General features: G+C 51.4%; 1 long non-coding RNA gene across 1 annotated transcript; it reads right to left on the reverse strand.

The window, feature by feature from the left end:
* Positions 1 to 19871: 19871 nt before the first annotated feature.
* LOC136792880 (uncharacterized) lies at positions 19872 to 21029 on the reverse strand. Its single transcript, XR_010837446.1, has 3 exons — positions 20963 to 21029; positions 20591 to 20708; positions 19872 to 20453 (listed from the first exon to the last, which is right to left on the reverse strand). It is a non-coding gene; the product is annotated as an uncharacterized lncRNA (long non-coding RNA).
* Positions 21030 to 21453: the final 424 nt, after the last annotated feature.

Raw genomic sequence — 21453 nt, forward strand, 5'->3', positions numbered from 1 at the left:
CTTTACCACATTTTAATGGCATTGTTGGCATAACTGGAGTACAGATCCTTTATCAGATACGTGTTTGGGAAATAGTTTCTTGCAGTTTGTGGTTTGTCTTCCGTTTTTCTGAATAAGGTCACCAGACTCAAAGTCATGTAGATTATCTTTTTTTCTAGGATTTTTATAGTTTGGTAATTTTAAATTTGTCTATGGGCAATTTTGAGTGAATTTTGTTTGAAGTTGTAAAGTTTGTGTCTACATTCATTTCATTACATATGGTTTGTAATCAATTGCTCCTTAGCCATCTTTTGAGAAGATACAGTGAGATACTTGGCTGCGTTTCAGTTTGGATTTCCAAACTTAGTATATACAGCAGAACAGCCTTCCGGATGAGGCCTCTGGGTTTGTGAGTGCGGCGCTCCCGGCACTTCTCTGACGTCCCACAGGGGGCGCCGGACCCACCTGTCTGCCCCTGGGGGCACAGGTGCACCCTGCCCACAGACTTTGCTCCTTGACAAGCAGACAGGAGCTTTGTCTCCTGTCAGGGCTTAGGTTTCTGGACCATGAGGCATTGTCCACACTGACAGGAGCTGGGTTTTCTCGGGAACCACTGGTGAGGAGACTCCGCAAGAGGAAAAAACGAGCAAGTGTGGAGAATCTTCCTGTGCAGCTGACTGCTGGGTGGGTGGGGTGCGTCTTCAGGGGACTCGGGAGAGAAAGGGTTTTCGTGGAATACTGTGCGCTTTTAGTTAGTTTTACGTGCAGTGTAGATGGTGACCAGTGTCGTTCTTTGGAGTCTGGTGTCTAGTTTTCCTGGCACTGTTTGTTGATGGCTTTAGGTAGAATAAACATTTTAATAATAGTATTTTTTCTGATGCATGAGCATGGAATATTGTTTTCTATTGTGTCTTCAGTTCCTTTATCAATGCTTCATAGTTTTCTGTGTATAGGTCTTTCATGTCCTTGGTTAAATTTATTGCTAAATAGTTCGTACTTTTTGATGGAATTGTAAATGGGATTGTTTTCTTAATTTTTCTTGCTGGTGGTTCATTATTAGTGTATAGAAACAAAACTGATTTGTGTATATTGATTGCATAGTTTGCAACTTTACTGAAATTATTTTTAACATATTTTTTGAAGTAATGTGAAAAATTGCAATACTAAAATCTCACAGTTTCTACTGCACCCCAGGTAATCCACAGGACCCCAAGACATGGTAGCTACTAATATACTCTTCCCACGGTGCCTCTTTATACCATGCGGACTCCTACAAGGGAAATAAGTATCACAACCTTGGTTGAACTTGATCTGGGTAAGTCTTGGCCTCTATAACAAAATTTGATATCTGTCTTTTCTGATTTTCTGGCACGATACTGACATGGTTGTCTAGAACAGTAATTTACTTTCCAGTAATTTAAAATGTACAGAAAAGTTGCAATCATGGCAAAAAGTACTCACATTCGCCACTTCACACAAAATGCTCAGTGTGTTTCGCCCAAGGAACCAGCATATACCCCCTAAATGAAGAAATCCTGATGTCCACAGTATAATTTAATACTCAGCCCCACTTCAACTTTCACCTGCTGTCCCAACTGTGTGAAAATGTCTTTTTCCATCCTGATCCAGTTTTCTTTTTCTGGAACCATTACTGAATTTCCCCCTCATTTGGACAACCTTGATGGATTTGAAGCAGACAAGATGAGTATGGGATCTAGGTGGTCTTTTCTGTATGGCTTTTTTCACTAAGAAGGTTTTTAATGTTCATTTTTGTGACAAATATCAGCACTACACTTTTTTTTCCATTGTCATTAAAAATACAAAACATGACTTTAGCATTTAATTCACTTTACGTATATAGTGTTGTGGTATTAACTACCTTCATATAGTTGCACAAACAAGTTAACTACCACGTGTACCTCCTGTGTGCATGGGAGATACCCAGGAAATTGAGTAACACCCTGAAATGGCCCAAGACATCGCCTTAAGTACCATCTTCATCTAAAAGGAAAAAAAAGGAAGGCTATAGTTGTTTCTATCTACATTCATTTGATTGTATACGGTTTCCAATTGATGTTGTATAACTAGTTGTGGAGCAGTCATGGGACAGGTGGCTTCATTTCAGTTTGAATTCCAAATTTAGTGGATTCTGCAGTCTTGCTACAAGGTTTACAAACTACATATTGGATCAGGACATCCCATGGTGTAACTGGTATTCATGGTTCGTTCAACAGTTAAAATTCTGTGTGATATGAGTTCATCGCGGAGTAATCCAGGTTAGTTTCTGTTATACATCTGTCCCAGGATGAAAGGACAAGAGAAATAAGACCTAATTTATAAAAGTGCCTTCAAACTAATTGACACTGAAGTATAGTTGACCTACAATGTCGTGTTAATTTCTGCTGTACAGCAAAGTGATTCGTATATACATACATATATACATATTTTTCATATTCTTTTCCATTATGGTTTATTACAGGCTATTGAATACAGTTCCCTGTGCTGTACAGTAAGACCTTGTCTATCCATCCTCTATATAGTAATTTGCATCTACTAATCCTAAACTCCCGATCCATCCCTCTCCCCTGTCTTCCCCTTGACAACCACAAGTCTGTTTTCTATATTTGTGAGTCGGTTTTTGTTCTGTAGATAGGTTCATTTGGGTCTCATTTTATCATCCACATATAAGAGAGATCATATGGTATTTGTCGTTCTCTGTCTGACTTACTTCACTTTGTATGATCATCTCTAGGTCCATCCATGTAGCTGCAAATGGCATTATTTCATTCTGTTTTATGGCTGAGTAATATTCCATTGCATATATGTACCACATCTTCTACATCCACTCATCTGTTGAGGGACATTCAGGTTGCCTCCACGTCTTGGCTATTGTGAATAGTGCTGCTGTGAATGCTGGGGTGCACGTATCTCTTTGAATTATAGTTTTGTCTGGATATGTGCCCAGGAGCGGGATTGCTGGATCATATGGTAGCTCTATTTTTAGTTTTTGAGGAACCTCCATACTGTTTTCCATAGTGGCTGCATCAAGTTACATTCCCACCAACAGTGTAGGAGGGTTCCCTTTTCTCCACACCCCTTCCAGCATTTATTTGCAGACATTTTAATGATGGCCATACTGACCACTATGAGGTGATAACTCACTGTAGTTTTGATTTGCATTCTCTAATAATCAGCGATGTGGAGCATCTTTTCATGTGCCTATTGGCCATCTGTATGTCTTCTTTGGAGAAATGTCTATTTAGACCTTCTGCCTACTTTTTGATTTTTTTTCCCTTTTTTTGAGTTGTATGAGCTGTTTGTATATTTTAGAATCAAACCCTGGTTGGTCGCATCATTTGCAGGTATTTTCTCCCACACAGCACACGTTCTGGAACAACTGGATACCCACATGCAGAAGAATAAAGTTGGACCCTTACCTCCCCCCACCCCATATACAAAATCAACGCTAAATGGACCAAGGCCTAGATGCAAGAACCAAAATTATAAAACTCGTTGAAGAAAACATGAGAGTAAATCTTCATGACCTTGGATTTGGTCATGATTTCTTAGATCTACTGAAAGCCCAAGCAGCAAAAGAAAAAATAGATGAATTGGACTTCCTCAAAATGAAAAACAGTTGTGTATGAAAGGAGCAAGGAATAAGATAATCCACCATCCCAAATGGCACAAGATGTTTGCAAACCATGTATCTGATAAAGGCCTGTAACCCACCAGCCCAGTCCCCGGTGGTCCAGTGGAGCGTCTGCGCGGCCCCTCCCGTCCTCAGCGGTCAGGGAGTTTCAGGCCCACAGCACCCGAGGGGTGGACGCGGGTCATCCTCAGCACCCTCAAGGAGTGAGTGCTGGATGGCTTTGAGCCCAGATGCACTCCCGTTACTGCCCTCAAAGGCTGAAGGCTTCAGCGTGCCTCCAGAAGGACACGGAGTATTTGCAAGTCTTTGAGAACCAAGAGAACAGTCTTCACTTTTCTGGAAAGCGCATCTTATTGTTTCACAGCACGACCAGTTTTCAATCTGGCTCTCAGGGGTGCGCTCCCACCTTCTTGGTTCCTCTGAGAGTGGCCATGGAGGTCTGGCTGTCCCCAGTCCCCACACCAGGTGACAAGGCCAGCGGGGTCAGCTCCCGGGGGTCCTTGGCTTCGGTGGAGACTAACCCAGACTCTCAGCCTGCGATTGAACGTGGATGCCCCTGCTTCTCCCCGTCACCGATTCTCCCCTCCGCCTCTAGCTCTCTTCCTCTTGCTTTTCAGTCTCAGATTTACCTGATGGCCGCCACTCACAGTTCCCGCAGAGCCCAGAGATTTCTTCTCGAAGGAAAGGTTCTGGAAAATCAGAGGGACAAATAAAGGACGCAGCTGATCCCCGCCTTGTGCTGACGCCCAAGAGGGTGAGGAGAGTGAGTGCTTTCTCATTAGAATTGTAAATCCTCCAAGTACTAGATCATTGGCGGGGCATCCGGTGTCTTCCTGCTCTTTGTAATAATGTCATTCCTGAATTTTAATGTGGTAAATAATTTAAATTATGAATATGCTGAGGGGGATAGCCATTAAAAAAAAATAGAGGTAACTCCAAGGGATTTACAGCAAACAAGGGCACAGAACCCTGTGTCCAGACACCGGCGGAGAGATTCCTACCCGGAGCCGCCGTCCCCTGGAGGGCGGAGCGGCCGTGACTCTCCTCCCACAGCTGAGCCGACACAGGCACGTCCCACGTGGGACCGCTGCACCGCAGACTCTTAGAGTGGCCGACGGCAGGCGGCTGGCTAGAGCCGCGGACGAGAGAAAACCGCGCAGCCGCCGGGGACAAGCCCGGGGCGAGGCCTTAGGAAGGGCCGGTGTCAGAGCCGCAGAGGGAACTTGAAGAGAGTTCGGGATGTTAAGGACATCGTCAGAGATGTACTTAGGGACATATTCAGGGCCTTAGTTATGGACGGGACCAGGGCATTATTTAGTGACAGCTTAGACTATAAGGGACAGCGTCAGTGCTTCAGTTAGAGAAAACGTGAGAGCCTTCGTTAGACACAGTTCAGGCTGTTACTTAGGGATATCTTCAGGGCCTTGGAGCCAGCATCTTGGCCATAATTAGAACCAGTGTCAGGGCGTTAGTTAGGGCCCAAACGAGGGTGTTAGTCAGGGAAAGAGTCAGGTCGTTAGTTACAGACAGTGTCAGGGTGTTAGGTAGGGACAGCGGCAAGTCCTTAGTTAAGAAGAGTGTCGGGGCCTCACTTAGGGGCAGCGTCAGGATGTTAGGGAGAGTCAGGACGTTCAAATGTCAGATTCTGAGGTAGAGACAGCATCAGGGCCTTAGTTAGGGCCAGCATCAGAGACTTAGCTAGGGACATATTCAGGGCCTTCGTTATGGACAGGATCAGGGTGATACTGAGGAACACCTAAGGGTATTGGGGACATCTTCAGGGCCTCAGTTAGGGATAGCATCAGGGTGTTAGTCAGGGAAAGAGGCCATTATTACAGACAGTGTCAGTGCCTTAGGTAGAGAGAGCATCAGGGCTTTAGTTAAGGACAGCGTCAGAGACACACTTAGGGACATATTCAGGGCCTTCGTTATGGACAGGATCAGGGTGATACTGAGGAACACCTAAGGGTATTGGGGACATCTTCAGGGCCTCAGTTAGGGATAGCATCAGGGTGTTAGTTAGGGAAAGAGTCAGGCCATTATTACAGACAGTGTCAGTGCCTTAGGTAGAGAGAGCATCAGGGCTTTAGTTAAGGACAGCGTCAGAGACATACTTAGGGACATATTCAGGGCCTTCGTTATGGACAGGCTCAGGGCATTATTGAGAGGTACACGAGACTATTAGGGACAGCATAAGGGTGTTAGGGAAAGAGTCGGCCGTTATTATAGACAGTGCCAGTACCTCAGGTAGAGACATCATCACAGCTTTAGTTAGGAAGAGGGTCAGGGCCTTGGTTAGGGACAGGGTCAGGCCCACAGTGAGGGACATCTAAGGCTATTAGGGACATCGTCAAGGCCTTAGATTGAGCCAGCATCAGGGCTGTAGTGTCGACCAGTGTCAGGACGTTAATGAGGGACCAAACTAGGGTGTTAGTTAGGGAAAGAGGCAGGTCATTGGTTACAGACAGTTCTCGGGCCTCAGGTAGAATCGGCATCAAGGCCTTAGTTAGGTTCAGCATCAGGACGTTAGTTAGGGCCAGTGCTGTCAGGCCCTCAGAGATAACTTGAGGGACTTAGTAAGAGAGAGTTTAGGCCGTTAGTGAGGGACACTTCAGAGACTTTCTCAGGGATATATTCAGGGCCTTAGCGATAGAATCAGGGTATTATTTTGTGACCGCTTAGGCACTAAGGGACAGCATCAAAGGCTAAGTTAGGGAGGGCGTCAGCATCTTGGGGATAGCGTTAGGGACTTTGTAAGTTATAGCTTAGGCCATTAGATAGGGACAGCGTCAGGGGCTTATTAAGGGCAGTGTCAGAGACTTAATGAGGGACATCTTCAGAGCCTTAGTCACGGACAGGATCAGGTCCATACTTGGGACCAGTGTCAGTCTGTTATTTAGGGGCAGTGTCAGGGCCTTCTTTAGAGACAGCGTCAAGGCCCTTAGTTAGGAAGAGGGTCAGCACCTGAGGACAGTGTCAGAGACTTACTTAAGCACATATTCAGGGCCTTAGTAATGGACAGGATCAGGACCACAGTGAGGGACATCTAAGTCTAGTAGGGACATCGTCAGGGCCTTAGATAGGGTCAGCATCAGGGCTGTAGTTAGGACCAGTGTCAGGCCGTTATTTAGAGACAAAATTAGGATGTTAGTTAAGGAAAAAGTCAGGAAATTAGTTACAGACAGTGTCAGCTTCTCAGGTAGAGACTTCAAGGTCTTAGAGCATCAGCATCTCAGGTCGGAACTGCATCAGGCCATTAGGTAAAGGCAGTGTCAAGGTGTTAATTAAGGAGGGTGTCAGGGCCTCAGAGAAAACCTTGAGGACCTTAGTAAGAGACACTTCAGGCTGTTCATTAGGGACATAACCGGGGTGTTATTTATCGGCAGAGTCAGGTTATTAGTGAAAGACAGCTCAGGCAATCAGGCACACCATCAGGGCCTTGGCTAGGGGCAGCGTCAGGGAGTAGTTGGGGAAAAAGTGAGGCCGTTAGGTAAAGACAGACTCGGGGCCTTAGTTAGAGACAATGTCAAGTTCTTCGTTAGGGACACTGTTATGGCCTCAGTTAAAGATAACTTGAGGGTCTTAGTTAGAGATAGTGTCAGAGACTTAGTTATGGACATCTTTAGGGCCTCGGGTAATTTGAGGGCCTTAGTAAGAGACATTTGGGGTCATTAGTAACATCGTCAGGACCTTAGTGCCGTCTTCAGTACATCATTTATGGGCCGCATCAGGGCATTAATGAGAGACAGCTCATGTTCTTAGGGACCGTGTCAGGGCTTTAGTTAGGGAAAGAGTGAGGCCATTAGTTAAAGACAGACTCAGGGCCTTAGTTAGAGACAGCCTCAGTCCTTAATTAGGGAGAGTGTCAGGGCCTCAGTTCTTTAACTGATAGTGTCAGTTTCAGGACCTTGGGCCTTTGTTAAGGACAGCTTCCAGGTCTCAGGGACAGGGTCATGGCCTCAGGACTAATTTCAGGGCCTTAGTTAGGGACAGCATCAGGGATTTATTTAGCGTAAGAGGCTCGACATTAGTTAAAGACAAGGTTAGGTTAAGGTCTAGGGATAGCGTCAGGAAATGACCTAGGGATAGTGTCAAGACCATAGCTACTTAGAGCATCAGTGCTTAATTTAGGACCAGTGTCAGAGCTTCAGGTAGGGACAGCGTCAGAGCCTGACTTGGGGAGAGCGACAGGGCCTGAGTGAGGCCTAGAGTCAGGCCCTTAGCTAGGGGCAGTGTCAGAGAATGACTTAGGAGCACCATAAGGGCCTCAGTAGGAACAGCCTAAGGGGTTTGTTAAAGACATTATCAGGGCCTCTGTTAGAGACAGCGTCAGGGCCTCACTTAGGGACAGCGTCAAGGCTTACTTAGAGACAGTTTCAGGACCTTAGTAAGAGATGGGTCAGGATATAAGCTCAGGATACTGTCAGGACTTTAGATATTGATGGCAGCAGGGCCTTAGTTAGACACAGTGTCAGGGCCTGTGTTAGGACTAGCATCTGGTTCTCTGTTAGGTACAGTGTCAGGGCCTGAGTTAGGAACAGTGTCAGTGTGGGATTTAGGACGAGCATCTAGGCCTTAGTTAGGGACAGTGCCACGGCCTTGGGGCTAAATTCAGGGCCTGAGGGATTCACAGCATAAAGGCTTCAGTTAGTATAAGAGGCAGGACATTTGCTAGGGACAGGGTTAGGGTTAGGGATCGTGTCAGGAAATGACCTAGCGATAGTGTCAAGACCTTAGTCACTGAGAGTATCAGGGCCTTATTTAGGACCAGTGTCAGGGCTTCAGGTAGGGACAGCATCAGAGCCTGACTTAGGGAGAGCGACAGGGCCTGAGTGAGACGTAGCATCAGGCCCTTAGCTGGGGACACTGTCTGGGCATGACTTAGGAGCAGCATCAGGGCCTTTGTTGCATCAGCATTAGGGTCTTAGTTAAAGACATGGTCAGGGCCTGAGTTAGGCACAGCATCAAGGCCTCAGTTAGGCATAGCTTCAGGGCCTGAGTTAGGCACAGCCTCACGTCTTCACGTAGGGACAGCGACAGGGCTTTCTTAGGGACAGTGTCAGGACCTTGGTTAGAAATGGTTCAGGATATTAGCTCAGCATAGTGTCCGGATTTTAGTTATTGCCGTCAGCAAGGCCTATATTAGGGACAGATTTCGGGCCGTAGTTAGAGTGTGTCAGGGTTTTAGTTAGAGCTAGTCAGGGCCTTAGTTGGGGAGAGCATTAGGGCTTCAGGGAGTATAAGAGGCAGAACATTAGCTCGGGACAGAGTCAGCTTCCAGGCGAGGCGTAGTGTCAGGAAGTGAGCTACAGATAGCGTGAAGACCTTAGTCATTGAGAGCGTCAGGGCCTTAGTTAGGGAGAGCATTAGGGCTTCAGGGAGTATAAGAGGCAGAACATTAGCTCGGGACAGAGGCAGCTTCAAGCCGAGGGGTAGTGTCAGGAAGTGAGCTACGGATAGTGTGAAGACCTTAGTTATTGAGAGCGTCACGGCCTTACTTAGGACCAGAGTCAGAGCCTTAATCAGGACCAGTGTCAGGGCTGATGTAGGGATAGTGTCAGAGCCTAACTAAGGTGCGGCAATAGGGCCTAAGTGAGGCCTATCTTTAGGGCCTGAGTTAGGGACAGTGTCAGGGCATGATTTAGGATTAGTATAAGGGCGTCTGTAGGATCAACGTTAGGGTCTTCTTTAAAGACATTCTCATGGCCTCTGTTAGGGACAGCCTCAGGGCCTCACTTAGGGACAGTGTCGGGGCTTACGTTGGGACAGTTTCAGGACCTTGGTAAGACATGGGTGAAGATATTGGCTCAGGATAATGTCAGGACTTTAGATATTGACGGCAGCAGGGCCCCAGAGACCGTGTCAGGGCATGACCTAGGACAAGCATCAGAGCCTTTGTTAGGTACTGAGTTAGGTTGTAGTGTCAGGGCCTGAGTTAGGACCTCCAGGCCTCAGTTAGGGACAGGGTCACGGCCTCGGAACTAATATCAGGGCCTTAGTTAGGGACAGCGACAGGGATTTATTTAGTATAAGAGGCTAGACATTAGTTAAACACAAGGTTAGGTTAAGGTCTAGGAATAGTGTCAGGACATGAACTAGGGATAGTGCCAAGACCTTAGTTACTTAGAGCATCAGGACCTAATTTAGGACCAGTGTCAGGGCTTGAGGTAGGGACAGCGTCAGAGCCAGACTTAAGGAGAGTGACAGAGCTCGAGTGAGGCCTAGTGTCAGGTCCTTAGCTAGGGATACTATCAGGGCATGACTTAGGAGCAGCATAAGGGCCTCATTAGGATCAGCCTCAGGAGCTTTGCTAAAGCCATTATCAGGGCCTGAGTTAGGCACAGCCTCCGGTCTTCACGTCGGGATAGCAACAGGGCTTTCTTAGGGACAGTGTCAGGACCTTGGTTAGAAATGGGTCAGGATATTAGCTCAGCATAGTGTCTGGATTTTTGTTTTTGCTGGTAGCAGGGCCTGTATTAGGGACAGATGCTGGACCTTAGTTAGAGACAGTGTCAGGGCTTGAGTTAGGATTAGCATCAGAACCTTTGTTAGGTACAGTGTCAGGGAGTGAGTTAGGAGTAGTGTCAGTGCCTTAGTTAGGGAGAGTGTCAGGGTCTGAGTTAGGAACAGTGTCAGGGCCTTAGTTAGGCTAGAGATTCCAGGACCTTCCCTGAGTTCCAAAGGGCAGGTTCGAACAGTTGCTCATCAGGGAAAGGAGGAGATGCAGAGACGAGAGAGAAACCATCAAGAAGCAATAGTGCAGCCTTGGGCCAGGATCCTGGTTTTCCCTCAAGGGATACAGGTAAGAGTATCTTTGGGCTCTTTACCAACCTAAAACCCCCACAAAATAGAAGATTTTAGTCTTCTTCATTCCAGAGAAGCTCATCAAGAGACCATCTGAGGCCAGATTAAAGTGAGTTAAGGCCCTGTACACACACTAATCCTTAAGATCAACTGTTTCCTTAAACCATTGATGTAAACCTCCTCACCAGATCCTCCTGCATTGGGACACATGGTTTTTGAGGGCACGAGTTTTCTGTGTCCCCCTTTGGCTGCCAAAGCAGTAAAGCTATTCTTTTCTACTTCCTGCAAACCCCTCTCTCTGAGATTCGATTTGGCACTGGTGCACAGAGGTCGAGTATTAGACATTACATTTAGTACCCAATGTGGGCCTGACTTGGGGATGTCCCCTGTAGGTACCCTGACTTGATCGGACACTGAGATTTTCTCCACACCAGCCTCTTCCGAGAGAGTGTAGAGTTGCAGAATTCCTTTAGAGGTCAGACCACCTGGGACCCTTGCCTGGAAAGGCCGAGCCCCAGTCATCCCAGCAGTTAGAACTCTGGGGCAGGAGTAGATGGTGGAAGAGGAACCACCCTAGCAGCTGCTGAGGCTGTCTTTGCCTTGAGGACGTTCCTCTCTTCCTCCTGCCTGGAGTGCCCCAAATGTCCTACTTCAAGGGACTATTTTGGGGAACCAGAAAAATAGCATTTGGGATGTTGCAGCAACTCAGCCAGCATGGGGTAACACTCTGGCATGCAGTCTGAGGTCCTTTTAGCCCGGCACATTTGGGGGAACCTCGGTTCCCATTTGGGTGACTTTTCATTCCAGGAAATCTCATTTGGGAGGTGCACCACTTGAACAGAGGTCACAGGCTAAGTTGAGACTTGGAAGCTGATTTGAGCCTTGTGCTGTTTGGTTATTGGTTTCTCTTTGGTTTCTGGTTCCTTTGGTTTGAGGCTTCGGTTGGTGTTTAGGATTTTGTTTTGTTCTTAGTCTGTGTGTGAGTGTTCTATAGTTCAAACATAAGAAGTGCTTCTTCTTCAGTTCCATCTGCTAGCCAATGGGCAAAATCCTGGCATACAGGTCAACCTATAGTTGTAAACCTAAGACTATGAAAAGAATGAAATTCTATTGTAATTTTGTCTGGCCAATGTATGGATACATTCTTGAAGAACGAGGAAAGGTGGTCTTTGAATGGTAGCCTAAATGACTATACTATCCTTCAGCTAGAGTTATTTTGTCACAGGAAGAGAAAGACAAAAGAAGTTCCATATGTTCAAGCATTTATGAAGCTACGTAATAAAGAAAGTGAGCAGCTAGGTAACAGGCTGATGGTACAAAGAGAAAAGAAAGTCACTTTGTACTAGAGCTGGTGGTTTCTGAATGCAGAAAATAATAAGGGGCAACATAAGATGGATACAGAAGGTGATGAACATTTGTGCAAAGGGAACATTGAGAAAAGAGTTGTGCATGACCAGGATTTTCTAAGATGGATTTTGTTGGAAGTGGGTTAGACCAAGCCTGGATTTGGTTTCTCCCTCCAAAGTTTTCTTGGAATGCTGCTTTTGATTGCAAAGAGCTTGTGAGTTCCTTTGCCTGTGTCTGTGATCTCTATTTTTGTTTGAAATCTCTTTGCTTTGGTTCAGTGAATAAGTGTTGTTTGGCCAATTCTAACAGTTTTTTTAATCTCCAGCTAACTTTGAGATGCTTTAGAAGGCCCTTGAGCCATCTCAGAGAGAAATGTTTGATTAGTATGTTAAATTACATGGAATTCCTAAAAATCTAGTATGTCCTGGTAAAATTTTTTCACTCATAATTCTATATATTTTAAAATGTTGTATGTAGCAGCAATCATGGCTTCTTTTGTCATTTACATTGTGATCAAATGTTTAACCATGAATTTTAAGTCCTTATGTGTTTTATAGATAGTTGCTGTTGTGCTCTAGCACTTTGCAAAAGTGCTCCATCTTCAAGAAGATCTATGTGAAGGACCTTTTGGCAAGCACAGGTCTCTGATAAGTTTCATATCATAATGCCAAACTGGGTAAGAAATGAAAAATCTTAATGTAGAATCGGATGGCTTCATAAAAAGTTAATGAAAGGATTGGTTACTGAGTCAACTGGTGAGTATGGTTATAATGTATTTGGTTTTTTGTTACTGGCTTTGATCTGTGTTTTCCAGACACAGGGAAGTCCTTGCGCTCAAGCTACTTAGGACTTGGAGCAATTGGATAAATGACACCTCTGTACTGAAGTGTGTATTTATGAAGGTTACTGTGTTGGCTTCATTTTGCCCTGATGTTTAAGAGGAAAGGAAAACTATCTACTGAAATGATCAGAATGTACTTACTCATGATGTTTCACTGTTTGCTTTAGGTCTACTGCTAAAAGCACATGTACAATGCTTGTGTGACAATTGGGTATGAATAATAAAATGTATGGCCTATATAAAGCGTTTTCTCATTAACATACCTCTGAGCATGTTCACGATAGCTGATCAGTATTCCCCCAATGCGGATTAACTAGGCAAATATAAAGGAGGCCTAGCGCTGAGGGACATGGTCTACACATGGGCCAAACAGCTGAATCATTCTGACACTGATGGATTGACATTTTGATCACCAATGCTTTCTATTGAAAGACTCGTAATGAAAAGGGAAAAAAACTCTTCACGTATTGAGGTGTGAGGAAGTCACTCTGGCTTATACCTGGTTTAACTTAAATTTTACTGACCAACGTGGCCTGTTTTATGGTCTTTTGGATACGAATTGTACATCTGCTTTGGCATTGAGGACGGGAATGCATTTGACAGTCAAAAAGGAGTAACTAGGGTTCAGACACCCAAGATAAACCTAAGTGACCATTGTAGATGTGATTTAGATGCATTCCTGTAATTTTTGTTTTGTTTTCTTTTTAAGTTTTTTTTTTGATGTGGACCATTTTGTAATTCTATTGAATTTATTACAATATTGTTTCTGTTTCATGTTTTGGTTTTTTGGCTGCGAGGCATGTGGGATCTTAGCACCCTGCCCAGGGATCCAACCGGCAACCCCTGCATTGGAAGGTGAAGTCTTAAACACTGAACCGCCAGGTAAGTCCCCACATTCCTGTATTGTTGAAATTCAATTTCTTAGCTATATCACACTCAGGATGCCACTAGCCATTCTCAAAATAATGTCTGCTGATAGCTGCAACCATACGTTTTCAAGGAATCCTCTCTTAACTATTAAATTCCAAACAATGATGTTAGATCAGATACTAATAGAAGAGAAATATGTGTAGTGGTCATTAGCGACTGTTATGGATACATCAATACTACGTCAGAAGTTAAAACCTACTTAGGTAGAATTAGACAACTGGCTACGAAGTCTCTCAGTGTCAGTGTCAGTTCCAGACCAGCTTTCAGAATTACGCTCCTGAAATCCTAAGAGAATGAGATCTTTTTAATATTAATTTTACAGTTGTTAACGCCTCCTATTTTAACTGGATTGGTTGCACAAAAATGGTGAAAAAAGGGACTAAGGTCTTAATTGTACGAGTCTCACGAACAGGACTTACGGTTAGGCTTAGCGCCGGGAGAGGGTTAGGGAAAGATTGGGGTACAGATACGTGCTAGGGGGAGTGTACGGGCCAGGGTATGGGTTATCGTTAGGGTAGGCCTCAGGCTTCAGGCTGCGGGTGAGGTCCCGTGGTCAGGGTCTGGGCTGGAGCTAGGGTTAGGGTTGGGCCCCCGGTGAGGTTGAGGGTCGAGATCGGGGTGCGGATACGTGTTAGGGGGCGTGTGCGGCGCAGAGCGCAGCGTACCGTTAGGGTAGGCCTCAGGCTTCAGGCTGCGGGGGAGGCCCAGGGGTCAGGGTCAGGGCTGGAGCTAGGGTTAGGGTTAGGACCCGGTGAGGCAGAGGGTCGAGATCGGGGTGCGGATGCGTGTTAGGTGGCGTGTGCGTCGTAGGGCACGGTGTGCCGTTAGGCTAGGCCTCAGGCTTCAGGCTGCGGGGGAGGCCCAGGGGTCAGGGTCAGGGCTGGAGCTAGGGTTAGGGTTAGGCTTACGGTGAGGCTGAGGGTCGAGATCGGGGTGCGGATGCGTGTTAGGGGGCGTGTGCGTCGTAGGGCGCGGCGTGCCGTTAGGCTAGGCCTCAGGCTTCAGGCTGCGGGGGAGGCCTAGGGGTCAGGGTCAGGGCTGGAGCTAGGGTTAGGCTTAGGCCCCCGGTGAGGCTGAGTGTTGAGATCGGGGTGCGGATGCGTGTTAGGGGGCGTGTGCGTTGTAGGGCGCATCGTGCCGTTAGGCTAGGCCTCAGGCTACAGGCTGCGGGGGAGGCCTAGGGGTCAGGGTCAGGGCTGGAGCTAGGGTTAGGGTGAGGCCCCCGGTTAGGCTGAGGGTCGAGATCGGGGTGGGGATGCGTGTTAGGGGACGTGTGCGTCGTAGGGCGTGGCATGCCGTTAGGCTAGGCCTCAGGCTTCAGGCTGCGGGGGAGGCCTAGGGGTCAGGGTCAGGGCTGGAGATAGGTTTAGGGTGAGGCCCCCGGTAAGGCTGAGGGTCGAGATCGGGGTGCGGATGCGTGTTAGGGGGCGTGTGCGTCGTAGGGGGCAGTGTGCAGTTAGGCTAGGCCTCAGGCTTCAAGCTGAGGGGGAGGCCTAGGGGTCAGGGTCAGGGCTGGAGCTAGGGTAAGGGTTAGGCCCCAGGTGAGGCTGAGGATCGAGATCGGGGTACAGACACGTGTGAGGGGGCGTGTGCGGCGCAGGGCGCGGCATACCGTGAGGCTAGGCCTCAGGCTTCAGGCCTGGCGGCCCGGCGAAGGGCCGCAGCTAGGGTTAGGGTTAGGCCCCCGGTGAGGCTGAGGCTCGAGGTCGGGGTACGGACACGTGTGGGGGGGCGTGTGCGGCGTAGGGCGCGGCATGCCGTGAGGCTAGGCCTCAGGCTACAGGCCTGGCGGCCCGGCGAAGGCCCGGAGCTAGGGTTAGGGTTAGGACTCCGGTGAGGCTGAGGCTCGAGGCCGGGGTACGGACACGTGTGGGGGGGCGTGTGCGGCGTAGGGTGCGGCATGCCGTGAGGCTAGGCCTCAGGCTTCAGGCCTGGCGGCCCGGCGAAGGGCCGGAGCTAGGGTTAGGGTTAGGCCCCCCGTGAGGCTGAGGCTCGAGGTCGGGGTACGGACACGTCTGGGGCGGAGTGTGCGGCATAGGGCGCGGCATGCCGTGAGGCTAGGCCTCAGGCTTCAGGCCTGGCGGCCCGGCGAAGGGCCAGAGCTAGGGTTAGGGTTAGGCCCCCGGTGAGGCTGAGGCTCGAGGTCGGGGTACGGACACGTGTGGGGGGGCGTGTGCGGCGTAGGGCGCGGCATGCCTTGAGGCTAGGCCTCAGGCTTCAGGCCTGGCGGCCCGGCGAAGGGCCGGAGCTAGGGTTAGGGTTAGGCCCCCCGTGAGGCTGAGCCTCGAGGTCGGGGTACGGACACGTGTGGGGGGGCGTGTGCGGCGTAGGGCGCGGCATGCCGTGAGGCTAGGCCTCAGGCTTCAGGCCTGGCGGCCCGGCGAAGGGCCGGAGCTAGGGTTAGGGTTAGGCCCCCGGTGAGGCTGAGGCTCGAGGTCGGGGTCCGGACACGTGTGGGGGGGTTTGTGCGGCGTAGGGCGCGGCATGCCGTGAGGCTAGGCCTCAGGCTTCAGGCCTGGCGGCCCGGAGAAGGGCCGGAGCTAGGGTTAGGGTTAGGCCCCCGGTGAGGCTGCGGCTCGAGGTCGGGGTCCGGACACGTGTGGGGGGGCGTGTGCGGCGTAGGGCGCGGCATGCCGTGAGGCTAGGCCTCAGGCTTCAGGCCTGGCGGCCCGGCGAAGGGCCGGAGCTAGGGTTAGGGTTAGGCCCCCGGTGAGGCTGAGGCTCGAGGTCGGGGTCCGGACACGTGTGGGGGGGAGTGTGCGGCGTAGGGAGCGGCATGCCGTGAGGCTAGGCCTCAGGCTTCAGGCCTGGCGGCCCGGCGAAGGGCCGGAGCTAGGGTTAGGGTTAGGCCCCCCGTGAGGCTGAGGCTCGAGGTAGGGCTCCGGATACGTGTGGGGGGGCGTGTGCGGCGTAGGGCGCGGCATGCCGTGAGGCTAGGCCTCAGGCTTCAGGCCTGGCGGCCCGGCGAAGGGCCGGAGCTAGGGTTAGGGTTAGGCCCCCGGTGAGGCTGAGGCTCGAGGTCGGGGTCCGGACACGTGTGGGGGGGCGTGTGCGGCGTAGGGCGCGGCATGCCGTGAGGCTAGGCCTCAGGCTTCAGGCCTGGCGGCCCGGCGAAGGGCCGGAGCTAGGGTTAGGGTTAGGCCCCCGGTGAGGCTGAGGCTCGAGGTCGGGGTCCGGACACGTGTGGGGGGGCGTGTGCGGCGTAGGGCGCGGCACGCCGTGAGGCTAGGCCTCAGGCTTCAGGCCTGGCGGCCCGGCGAAGGGCCGGAGCTAGGGTTAGGGTTAGGCCCCCCGTGAGGCTGAGGCTCGAGGTCGGGGTCCGGACACGTGTGGGGGGGGCGTGTGCGGCGTAGGGCGCGGCATGCCGTGAGGCTAGGCCTCAGGCTTCAGGCCTGGCGGCCCGGCGAAGGGCCGGAGCTAGGGTTAGGGTTAGGCCCCCGGTGAGGCTGAGGCTCGAGGTCGGGGTCCGGACACGTGTGGGGGGGCGTGTGCGGCGTAGGGCGCGGCACGCCGTGAGGCTAGGCCTCAGGCTTCAGGCCTGGCGGCCCGGCGAAGGGCCGGAGCTAGGGTTAGGGTTAGGCCCCCGGTGAGGCTGAGGCTCGAGGTCGGGGTCCGGACACGTGTGTGGGGGCGTGTGCGGCGTAGGGCGCGGCATGCCGTGAGGCTAGGCCTCAGGCTTCAGGCCTGGCGGCCCGGCGAAGGGCCGGAGCTAGGGTTAGGGTTAGGTCCCCCGTGAGGCAGAGGCTCGAGGTCGGGGTACGGACACGTGTGGGCGGGCGTGTGCGGCGTAGGGCGCGGCATGCCGTGAGGCTAGGCCTCAGGCTGCAGGCCTGGCGGCCCGGCGAATGGCCGGAGCTAGGGTTAGGGTTAGGCCCCCCGTGAGGCTGAGGCTCGAGGTCGGGGTACGGACACGTGTGGGGGGGCGTGTGCGGCGTAGGACCCGGCATGCCGTGAGGCTTGGCCTCAGGTTTCAGGCCTGGCAGCCCGGCGAAGGGCCGGAGCTAGGGTTAGGGTTAGGCCCCCAGTGAGGCTGAGGCTCGAGGTCGGGGTCCGGACACGTGTGGGGGGGCGTGTGCGGCGTAGGGCGCGGCATGCCGTGAGGCTAGGCCTCAGGCTTCAGGCCTGGCGGCTCGGCGAAGGGCCGCAGCTAGGGTTAGGGTTAGGCCCCCGGTGAGGCTGAGGCTCGAGGTCGGGGTACCTACACGTGTGGGGGGGGCGTGTGCGGCGTAGGGCGCGGCATGCCGTGAGGCTAGGCCTCAGGCTTCAGGCCTGGAGGCCCGGCGAAGTGCCGGAGCTAGGGTTAGGGTTAGGCCCCCGGTGAGTCTGAGGCTCGAGGTCGGGGTACGGACACGTGTGGGGGGTGTCCCCTGAATTGGCAGGCGCAGTCTTAACCACTGCATCACCAGGGAAGTCCCAGAATCGCCGTCTCCCTTTTAATACACCTTAAGCCCAAAGAATCCATGGAAGATTGTTACAGATAATAAGACAATAAAATATTGTAAGGACTATAACAGAAGCATATAGTACAGTGTTCATATAGACACATCCCAAGCAGTTACAAAGTATATTATAAAGAAGGCTGCAATTTTCAAAGAATAACATAAATTATACCCACAAACTCCCAATATTTCCTGAATCGTTGCAATCTGAAACCCTCTTGTAGGAAGCAGAACACTCCAGGAGACATTCTACAAATGAAGGCCTCTAAACCCTGTGGGTGGATAAGGAATTCTGGAAGGAAGGTATCCTCACCCAAGGAAAGCAGGTTCCTATACTTTTCTCACATCACATCCCTGTACAACTCCCATTGATCTTGGTCCAGGCATTCCCAGTCCTCTTGAGATAAATCTATGGGCACATCCTGGAATGTCAGCAGTCCCTGAAATTAAAAGTACACATGCCATGTGGCCACGGGAAGAGTTCATAATATGACCCAAGAAGAAAAGAGCAAATTAAGAGAACTGGTTTTAATTTAGAAGAGTGTCTTCAATCATCCACTAATATATATATATATATATATATATTTTTTTTTTTTTTTTTTTTTTTACAAAGTAACTTTCTCTATTTCTAACTACAAAAAAAGAGTATGGCATGTGATCCACAAAACCAGTATAGAGACTATACTTATCTGGAAAAGAAATAATAAAATGATGGTTTCAACACAGGCATATGCATTTTTGAGTGTTTTATTTATATCAAACTGGATAAGATGTGTGTATTTCTCAGACAGAAAAGACATGTCGAGGTAGAAATGTACCTTACAACTATTCATGGGTCCACAGGTACACTGGAGAGACTGTAAAATTGCAGATTGTGATTCAGTAGGTCCGGTGGGCCTGAGTTCTATTTTTTTAACAAGCTCATTTTTAACTAGTGATGCCACAGTCTCTGATTCATTAACGACAATTGTGAATAGCAGAGAGACAATTAGAAAGGTGAAAATTCGTATTTAGAGGCTTCCCTGGTGGCGCAGTGGTTGAGAGTCCGCCTGCCGATGCAGGGGACACGGGTTCGTGCCCCGGTCCAGGAGGATCCCGCATGTCGCGGAGTGGCTGGGCCCCTGAGCCATGGCCGCTGAGCCTGCGCATCCGGAGCCTGTGCTCCGCAATGGCAGAGGCCACAGCAGTGAGAGGCCTGCGTATCGCAAAAAATAAATAAGTAAATAAATAAAATCGTATTTAATTTTGAACTTCAAGTGTGTTATGGATTTCACACGTTTAATAGGATAGTAAGCACAGCAGCAACCACCATTTGTGAACATTCACTGTAGACCGTGTGTATCTTTCTGACTTTTTGTGTAGGATTCCAGGAAAAAGGCCTGCGCTGCGGCCACAGTGGGCGGGGCCCTCAGGCCGGGCCGCCCCTCCAGGACCCCCGACGGGGCCCTGAGCTGCTGGCGGCTCCTCCCCCGGCGCCCCGCTCCCTCCCAGGATGCCTCAGGGCAGAACGGCCCCACCCACTGCGCCCAGAACGGAGCCCGCGTTTCCTCAGAGCTGGAGCTCCCGGCTCGGGGTCTCTTCCCTCCGCCGTCACGGAGCTGCCCTGGCGCCCGAGGGGAGGGTGGCCTCACTGACGCTGCCGGCTGCGGAGGGGCCCCGGCGGCCGAAGCCGCGACAGTCGTGGGGACGGCGGGCCGGGTAAGTGGGTCCGGTGCCGGGCGGCCGCGCAAGAGCAGCTTCTGAGGGGAAGGGCTTCGCGGCCACCCGCCGCTGCTGTGCAGAACGAGCGGCCTCGGGGTCTGGTCCCGGGGAACTTCGGCCCCTCCTCTCGGCCCTGCCCTCGGCCTGGCTCGCGGGGCCCGGGGGGGGCGTGGGGAGAGGGCGGCCTGAGCGTCCTGAGGGGACACGGGGCGAGGGAGGCGCAGGGTCCGGCCGCAGCGTCAGCGACCCTCCTCCCGACGGCGGGGAAAGCGGCGAAAGTTCCTCCCGAGGCTCCCAGGCCTCTTGTTCAGCCGAGGCCCTGTGCGCCCCTTCCTCCCTGAGCTAAAGCACCGGGGGGAGGGGACAGGGCGGGGGGCTGGCGCAGGTGATGGGGGACGTGAAAAGGTGATTGTCAGCTAAGGAGAACCTGCTCTCCAAGGTGAGGAATGCAGCGCTTTCCTTTGTATGCGAAGATGCCGGAGTCAGGCTCACGAATTCCTTCCTTTGATATGCACCTCCGCTCTCTGGGGCCTGCATTCTGTATTTACATATCCTGAATTCCCCTCACACTGGAGGGCTGCAGGTGCTGATGGCTGTGACATCCTTTGTTTACTGAGATGGCAAGAAATATTCCGTTTCTCACAGGCTTGAGGGGCAGACAGTGAAGAAGCGTCGGAGAGTCTCACTCAGCATCATCACCCCAGGAGCAGACCAGGAAGCTGAGGCTCCAAGAAGCCAAATAATCCAGCCGGAAGCACGGCTGTGGGACCACGGAGTAGGGTCTGCACCCATCGCCCACCCAGGGGGACTGCCCACTCCCCGCAGCTTCCACGCCTGTTTCCTTCACCCCCTCCCGGGGCCAGCTCACAGGGCCGCCTCCTGGGGGCACTCACTCACCTTCTTCTAACAGGATCCGTCTCACTGTCCTGTTCTGGGATCATCCGGAAGGCTTGTCACTCTGAAGCAGGTTCAGCCTCACGTCACCAGGGTAGCTTTCCTGGATCACACTCACCACCTGCACGTCCACCCTCAGCTCAGACCCGGAAAGGCCCCTCGGCCCCGAGCCCCATGGCTCTGCCTGGGCTGCCACCCCCTCCTGCCTGGTCCGTCCCTCTCGTGTCCCCTGCAGGGTCACCAGGAGCTCCCACCTGCCCCAGGCAGGCTGTCTGCTCTGTCCTGAGGAGGCCTCCGTGGTGTCAGGTGGAAGGCACAAGAGGTACCTGTGGGGTCTCCCTCACGCAGCACAGTGGCCAGCACCCACCTACTGACCTCATCACTCGGGATGGACGGGGGTTCAGGGGGTCCGTGGCATCTCCTGGTTCTCATTTCATCCCAGCGCTGCCCACAGGGAAGTTGCTAAGCAACTCTGTGCCGGCTGCACAGAGAGGACGCTCAAACACACACACCCCTCCCAGCACACGGGGCTCTCGTGGCCAGGCCCCTCCCAGGATATGGTGCTCACCTGAGCAGGTACCCAGCAGCCCCCGGGGCTCTCGTGGTCAGGCCCCTCCCAGGATATGGAGCTCACCTGGGCAGGTACCCAGCAGCCTCCGGGGCTCTCGTGGTCAGGCCCCTCCCAGGGTATGGAGGTCACCTGGGCAGGCACCCAGAAAGGCTGGGCACACAGGAACCGTGCAAGTAGCCCTCATTGCAGAGCACCCCCAGCCCACCTGTTGGTCAGAGCTGACACAAAGCACCTCAGAGCAGGACCTGAACTAACAAACAGCAGCTCTGACAGGTCTGCTTGGGCTTCACTCTGT

Source organism: Kogia breviceps, chromosome 17 (genome assembly GCF_026419965.1).
Source record: "Kogia breviceps isolate mKogBre1 chromosome 17, mKogBre1 haplotype 1, whole genome shotgun sequence".
Taxonomy (NCBI): Eukaryota; Metazoa; Chordata; class Mammalia; order Artiodactyla; family Physeteridae; genus Kogia; species Kogia breviceps.